Genomic DNA, 8420 nt, shown 5'->3' on the forward strand with positions numbered 1-8420 from the left:
ATGAAGACAATAAACGTCTTCAAGGACCTACCCTCAGGTCTCATTGATCGGAACAGGCCAGACTGGTAGTAGACCGGGGTTTCTTAAACTCAGTACTATGGACCTCTGGCCTCGGTAATTCTGTGGTGTGGGGGCCGTCCCGAGCACTGTAGGGCGTTCAGCAGCATCCCGGGCCTCTATTTACTAGACGCCGGCAGCCTCCAGTTGTGACAACCAAGGATGTCGCCGGATTCCCAAAGTCCCAAGCCCCTCCCCCACCCTTGAGAACCACTGGATTTGACCAATCATGAGGCCCTACTTGATGCTGGCTACGTTACCACCTTAAAAAAACATCAAAATGAGCAAAGGAAGAAAGAATGATACAATACATAGTGTAATGAACCCTCCCCCTGGATTCAGTAATTTACATTTTGCTGTATTTGCTTTATCTATCTAGCTCAATCATTTGAAAGCAAATTGCAAACATCCTATTTTGATCCCTAAAGAGTGATTCTTCTAGTCTTTCCTAAGAAGGGCATCCTCTGGGCGCCTGGGTGGCTCAGTCGGTTGAGCGACTGCCTTCGGCTCAGGTCATGATCCTGGAGTCCCGGGATTGAGTCCCGCATCGGGCTCCCTGCTCGGCAGGGAGTCTGCTTCTCCCTCTGACCCTCCTCCCTCTCGTGCTCTCTGTCTCTCATTCTGTCTGTCTCAAATAAATAAATAAAATCTTAAAAAAAAAAAAAGGGGCATCCTCTTACACAACCACGATGCCATTATCATCCAGTACAATGAATAACCCTAATTTTATCTATGATCCAGTCTACATTCAGATTTTCTTAATCATCCCAAGAATGTCTGTATAGCCGATTTATTTTTTATTTATTTATTTTTTAAAGATTTTATTTATTTATTTGAGACAGAGAGAATGAGAGACAGAGAGCATGACAGGGAGGAGGGTCAGAGGGAGAAGCAGACTCCCCGCTGAGCAGGGAGCCCGATGCGGGACTCGATCCCGGGACTCCGGGATCATGACCTGAGCCGAAGGCAGTCGCTCAACCAACTGAGCCACCCAGGCGCCCCAGCCGATTTATTTTTTGAACCAGGATCCAATAAAGATTTATGCTGCATCTCTCCCCCTCCCGCTCCCTCTCCCTCTCCTCCCTTCCTCCCTACCACTCCCTCTCTCTCTCTCTCTGGTTGTCGAATGATCCTTTACTGAAACATTTTCCTTTCTAGTTTTTTTTTTTTTAAAAGATTTATTCATTTATTTGAGAGCAAGTGTGAGGGGGGAGGGGCAGAGGGAGAGCATCTCAAGCAGACTCCCCATTGAGCATGGACCCTGATGTGGGGCTCAATCCCAGGACCCCGAGACCATGACCTGAGCCGAAACCGAGAGTTGGATGTCCAACCGACGGAGCCACCCAGGCGCCCCTCCGTTCCAGTTCTTAAGTAGCTGGACATTCCCCTGATACCATGGCGGTGGCGGCCATCAACACTGCAGCCCACAGGCTGGGCCAGTCCCTAGGGTCTCGCAATGGCTCCAGAGAGTTCTCTGGCCAAACACCAGCGGTGCATCTGTCGGGCAATGTTGACAATCTCACCAACGGGGATACTTCCACTGCGCCTAATGTTTTCCTGCTTCTTTCTGTCTCTTGGATGTCCTTGAGGATTTTGATGACCCGGGTGGAGGCAGAAGGTACCACCTCAGTGTGGGCCTGTCTGGTTCTGGATGCTCAGTGACACTGTCACCCTCAGACCCCTCCATCCATCGTCTGTTGCGTTGGCCATGTCGTCAGCAACTTTTATTGGACGGGGGCTGATCTTGGGGGCCGGGGCAGACATAGCACCGACTTCCCTACCAGTGAACCTCAGAGATATGACTTTGGAAAACCATAGTTAGGTGACCGTGGCTTAAGCCACCTCTGTAGGCATGTTGTCAGGCCAGGGGGCCTCTCCCTTTGTTGCCGAGGGGAGTGCAAACCTTCTCTCCCTTCACTCAGCACTCCTTCCTCTCTCAGTCTAGGACAATGCTCTGCCTTATTTTATTTCCTAAATAGTGACATTGACTTTGGAGAAGCAGGCCCGCCGGATTCTGGATTCATCAGATTGTTTCCTCATGGATGTGCACCATCTTGAAAAATACAATACAAAGTAGAACAGATTTAATGTCTGGGATTCGCACTCCCTTCTCCACCCACCCCTCCCTTAGTCTTTCTGGCCCAGTTCACATCTCCACCGTGTCCTTGTGTTCAGGCTGAAGAATTTACCTTCCTCTTCTCGAACCTCCAGCGGCGTCCATCAGCACCTACCACCGCTCAGCCTCCAAAACATAGGTGGACTCCGGCGGCTCTGCCAGCACCTTGGTCCAAGCCACCGATTTCCCTCCTCTTAATCCCCTAGCTGGTCCTTCTGCTCCCTCTGGGGCCCTGGACAAGCCACTCTCCTCCCAGCTGTGTGGGGCGCACAGATTTCCAGAAGGATGATGGCTTGAGCCCATGGCCCTCATTCTTCATTTCCAACTCTCTTAGGGCAAATGCAATGACCAGAAGGGGAAAGCATGTGGGGTGTGAAGGGCATGAGGAAGGGGGAGAGCTCAGGGACCCCTGGAAGGTGACTGAGTCTTTCCTCGTGCTGGTTTGCCAGACCCAGTTAGATGTTGAAAACCAGAAGCCCGCCCCCCTTAGAACCGTCCAAGGACCACACGTCCCACTTAGAGCGCCATCCCAGCCCTTGGCCTTGGCTCACCCCGCGGTCCTGTGGCCTCAAGGTTTATTTCTGCCTCCGGCCCTTTGCAGCCTCCTCTGCCTGGTCTCCCCTGACATCTCTCATCAGGGCCCCCCTGCTCTTTCGGGCGTCCCTTCCCTGCCCACCGCCGGGGGCGACCCACTTCTGCATCCTTCGTTGCGTGTGTCAGTATTAATCTTCTGACTGGTTGTGTTGGTGAAACAGTGGAAATGAACAGCTGACACATGGCCAGCACTCACTTTAATTTGGCATTTCTTAACTACGCCGTGATTAAGGCTTGGTTATCTCCCAGATTTTACTCATGTGGAACGTGAGGTCACCAGGCAGTCTGGCTCCAGCACCATGCTCTTCACCACCGAGCTCGCAGAGCCCCCATTTAAGCACCATGAACACGGTGTGTGTGTGTGGGGGGGGTTCCCTTAGCTTCACTGCTCTGGCCACAGCATTCGCAGCTCAGGGCCCAAAGCTTCTGAATCAGCCTCCGATTCTGAGAAGCAGCGTTTTACCTTCTTCTGGGCTGGCTGGTTGAGCCGCTCTGGGGAGCCAAGGGCTCGGGAAGAGTTTGTCCGGGGGCACATTTAAGGGCAGCAGAACAAACAGCTTCAGGGACTTCTTGGGAGTCACTCCGTGGTGTGGAAAAATGAAAGACCACCAAGTGGTCCCAGGTTTGTAACTTGAGTCTAAAACGATGGCCACACGTGGTTACTTAAAGTTAAATTAAAATGACAGAAAATGGATTCCTCAGTTGCAGTGGTCATACTCCCCCCTCCCCCCCCCCCCGCTTCCCCCCCCCCCCCCCCCGCTGTGCTCAGGAGAAACACGTGGCTAGGGGCCACCGTACTGTAGGATGCAGATCTAGGATGTCCTTATCCCCTTGCACCTCACAGCTCTGCAGGCTGAAAGTCCAAGATCAAGGTGTGGCAGAGGGAGAAGCTCCCGCTGAGCAGGGAGCCCGATGTGGGGCTCGATCCCAGGACCCTGAGATCTTGACCTGAGCAGATGCTTAATTGACTGAGCCATGCAGGCATCCCAGGGATTAGGATTTCACCATATGAATTTGGGAGAGGGGGACACAAATATTCAGACCTTATCAGTTCTGTTTTCTCATAGTTATGTTTCCTGTGTATCCTTCTAGATGGTCTATGCATCTGGGAGACTACTTAAGTGAAGCATACCATACATACTCTTTCTACCTTGCTTTTTTTGTGTAAGAATATAGTTTGAAAATACTTTTTTCAAAAAAAGATTTTATTTTATTTTTTTATTTTTTTAAAGATTTTACTTATTTATTTGACAGAGAGAGACACAGCGAGAGAGGGAACGCAAGCAGGGGGAATGGGAGAGGGAGAAGCAGGCTTCCCGCTAAGCAGGGAGCCCGATGTGGGGCTTGATCCCAGGACTCTGGGATCATGACCTGAGCTGAAGGCAGACGCTTAACAATTGAGCCACCCAGGCACCCCAAAAAGATTTTATTTTTTTAAATAATCTCTACCCCCAACATGGGGCTCAAACCCACAACCCCAAGATCAAGAGTCGGAGGCTCCACCTACTGAGCCAGCCAGGTGTCCCAGAAGTACTTTTTTTTTTTTAAATCAGTACATACAGATCCTCCTTTCTTGTTCCCAGCTGCAAAATATTCCATTGTGTAGGGACGCCTGGGTGGCTCAGTCGGTTAAGTGTCTGCCTTCGGCTCAGGTCATGGTCCCAGTGCCCTGGGATCGAGTCCTGCATCGGGCTCCTTGCTCAGCAGGGAGCCTGCTTCTCCCTCTGCCTGCAGCTCCCCCTGCTTGTACTCTCGCTCACTCCCTCTCGCCCACACTCTCTCTCTCTAACGAATAAATAAATAAAATCTTAAAAAAAAAAAATTCCATTGCGTAGGTTTGCCCCTAATATCATAGCCACTAATCACACATGGCTATTACATCTAAATTAGTTTAAATCTAACAGAATTAGTTCCTCAATTATACTAGCCACATTTCAAGCGCTCAGTAGAAAGATTTGTTGGGGCTCACATCCTGGGCAGCGCAGACAGAGACGAGTTCCATCATCACAGAAAGTTCTGCTGGTGTAGATGGGCCATAATTTAGTTAAGCAACCCCCTACTGTTGGGCATTCACGTGCCTTCCAGTATTTTGCTTCTATGCAATCAGTGTGACGAAGGCTATTCGAACACAGAGCCCTTTGCCCACGTGTGCATGCATATTTGAAAGACAAACTTCTCAAGGGAACTGCTGGGTCAAAGGGCACATGCATTTTAAATTTAGACAGGCTTTGCCAGATCCCCCTCCAAAGAGGTTGTACAAGTTTACACTTCTGCCAACAAGGCCTGGTTCCCCACAACCAAGCCAGCACGGGGCTTCTCAAACTCTGATCCTGGCCTGGCGAATCATGGGATCTTAGAGCAGTTTTAACTTAAGCATTATTTTAAGTTGCCCCCAACATAAGAAGGACCTCGTTCAGTATCCCACCCGACAAAACCCACTTTCAGGGTGAAAAACATCTCTTAAAGCCCTTTGTGTATCAGTTGGGGACTTTGTCCTTCAGGAGGGCGTCGGATGTTTATACTGATTGCCTCACCCTGTCATTAGGTGTTGAACTATGTGCTAATTATTAGCTATGGTGGATGGGGAGGGAGGGAGAGGCAAAATCGGATAGGGGATGCCCACAGCTATGACAAACTGTACGGGTGCCTGGCTGTCACTTTTTAAAAAATGTGTGATGTTTCTCTTTGGAGACTTAGTTACCGGGTACAGCCTGTTCACTTACCTGAGCAAGGAAAGGGCTGTCACCTGGTCCTCATCCTTAGGGACCGATTGAGTGACTGGCTCTTGGGACCCAAGATTTATGCAGCCACAGTTACACAGGACCATTGCCTTGGCTAAACTGTGTGACATTCCCCAGCAGAGAGTCCATGACCAAAAGCCCTGTTACGCGTTTGCAGTGCATGCACAGGACTGTCCCCAAGACGCTCGCAGCAGCTCCAGCAGCCGCAAGGGGGCGCAAGGAAGCGGCTGGACACCCCAGAAAGGGTGTGAGCAAGGCCCGTCTCCCTCTCTTCCTCCCTCCCGGCATTTCCTTCTCGTCCTCCTTTACGATCTTGTTTAGTAGACCTTATTTTTTAGAGCAGTTTCAGGTTCACAGCAAAACTGAGGGGAGGGGGGTACGGAGGGTTCCCATGCACGCCTTGCCCTCCCCACGCGCACAGCCTGCCCGTCAGTAGCGTCCCTCACCAGCGTGACATCCTTCCCTTCTTCAAACTGTGGTGACGGTCACATAATGTAAACTGCACCGTTTTAAGGATTTGAGGACGCACAGTTCGGTGGCGATTTGTACATTCGCGACATTGTGCAAGCGTCCCCTCTACCTGGCTCCAGGACATTTCATCACTCCAAAAGGAAACTTCGTACCAGCCAAGCGGTCGCCCCTACTGTCCCTCCCCCAGCTCCTGGCAGTGCCAGTCTGTGCTTTCTGTCCCTGCAGACGCACCTGTTCCAGGCATTTCACCTACACGGAGTCACGCGCCCCGTGGCCTCCGGGGTCTGGCTCCCCTCGCTCGGCATCCTGCCTTCAGGGTTCATCCACCACGTAGCTGTGTGTGTCCTGCTTCTTCCTCTTTGTGCCTGAATCATATTCCATCGTGTGGATGGACCACATTCTATGTGTCCATGCATCTGTTGATGGACATATGAGTTGTTTCTCCAATGGTTTAAAGTGATGAATTTTTTAAAAGATTCTATTTATTTATTTGAGAGAGAGAGAGAGTGTGTGCATGAGCGTTGCGGGGAGGGAGGAAGAGGGAAAAGCAGACTCCCCGCTGAGCAGGGACCTGAGATCATGACCTGAGCCTAAGGCAGACGCTTACCCCACTGAGCTGCCCAGACGCCCCTAAAATGGTGAATTTCATGTTACGTGTATTTTTGTTCTTGTGAACGGTGCTGTGATGAGATGCCCGTGTAAGCGTCCGTTTGAGCACCTGCCTTCAGTCTTTGGGAGTGTATGTCTAGGGGAGGCACTGCTGGGTTGGATGGTGACCCTGTGTTGGAGCTGATAACCACCAGACGTCCCCCCCTTTTATTTTTTATTTCGATGAGCAAACCTTCTCAACATAAAAGCCTTTTCAGGTCATTTCTGAAACCCCTCCACTCTCCACCGGATTCCTTTAAAACGTACGCCTGATTCCTGACCCTTTGCTGCTTAAACCCCTCCACTGGCTTCCTCCCAGCGCAGGCAAAAATAAAAGTCAGTTTTTTCATGCGGCCGCTAAGGCTCTATGAGATCTGGCCCTTGCTGGTCCTTCCAACCTCACCTCCTACCTCCCTCTCGCCAAGCTTTCAGGGCTTATATCCAAGTCATTTCTTCAGAGAGATCTCCAGGGCTTCTCCCGCCCCTCACTCTCTTGTACATGACTTGATTTTGTTTCCTCACTATATTTATCAAATTGCCGTGTTCTTTAACATATTGAATTAGTTCAAACGTCCCAAGGATAGCACATCCTATTCCCTCTGCCAGGAATGCTTTTCCCTGTCTTTGAGTGGCAGACTCCTTTTGTCATTCCAGGTGTAGGTTAACTGTCCGAGAGGCCTTCCCTGGCCTCCCAACCGAAAGTGGCCATCGGGTCATGCCTGACCCCACCACCCTGTTTTATTTCTTTACTTAACACGTTTTGCTATTTCCTTTTTTTAAAACATTTTATTCATTTATTTGAGAGAAAGAGAGAGCACGAGCAGGGTGAAGGGCAGAGGGAGAAGGAGACTCCTCTTTGAGCAGGGAGCCCGATGCGCAACTCCATCCCAGGACCCCAGGATCATGACCTGAGCCGAAGGCAGATGTTTCACCGACTGAGCCACCCAGGCACCCTGAAGATCATATTTTTAAGTAATCTCTACACCCTATTTGGGGCTCGAACTTACAACCCCAAGATCAAGAGTCACATGCTCCACCGACTGAGCCAGCCAGGCGCCCCAGCATTGCATTTCTTAAAAACCAGCAGAGACATAAAGACCACATGTTGCATGATCCCATGGATATGAAATATCCAGAATCAGCCAATCTAGAGACACGGGAAGTACATTGGTGGTTGCCAGGGGCTGGGTGGGGGGAGGAACGGCCAGTAATGTTAGTGGGTCCGGGGTTTTGTTTTGGGGTGATGAAAATGTTTTGGAACTTGACAGAGAGGGGGGCCGCATGGCATTGTGGATAGAATGAATTGCCATTGCATTGTTCCCAGTAGAAGGTTACTGTTCTTTCACCTCAGTTAAAAAGAAAGAAAGAAGCCAGTCCCCCCAAAGCCAGATACTGTATGATTCCACTTATACAAAGTATCTAAAGTAGTCAAATTCACTGAAACAGAAAGTAGCATCCTGGTTCCCAGGGGCTGCGGGAGGGAGGAAGCTGGGGGGATGTTTACCATCACAGAGTTTTACTTTTGCAAGATGCAGAAGTTCTGGGGAAAAGATGGCAAATTTTATGTTATTATTATTTTTTTTAACCCTCATTAAAATTGTTTTAAGTCTTTTCAAAAACCAAGCAGAAAGAAATATGTCATGCTATTAAGATTTGTTCGAGCTGGATGCCGGGCACATGGTGTTCATGATATTATTCTCTAGACTTTCAGGATATTCCACAATTAGGAAAAAAGAATCTGAAAGTACTTCCCTGGGATACGTGGGCGAAAAACTGATCTAGAAATTTTTTTT

At 49.8% G+C, this 8420-nt stretch overlaps 1 pseudogene; it reads right to left on the reverse strand.

Annotated features, from left to right (window-relative positions):
- Positions 1-1863: 1863 nt before the first annotated feature.
- On the reverse strand, positions 1864-1982 carry LOC123853345 (U6atac minor spliceosomal RNA; annotated as a pseudogene).
- Between the last annotated feature and the right edge of the window lie 6438 nt (positions 1983-8420).

This window comes from Mirounga angustirostris, unplaced genomic scaffold (assembly GCF_029215605.1).
Source record: "Mirounga angustirostris isolate CCGP_5_RB_7025 unplaced genomic scaffold, mMirAng1.0.hap1 SCAF_14, whole genome shotgun sequence".
NCBI lineage: Eukaryota > Metazoa > Chordata > Mammalia > Carnivora > Phocidae > Mirounga > Mirounga angustirostris.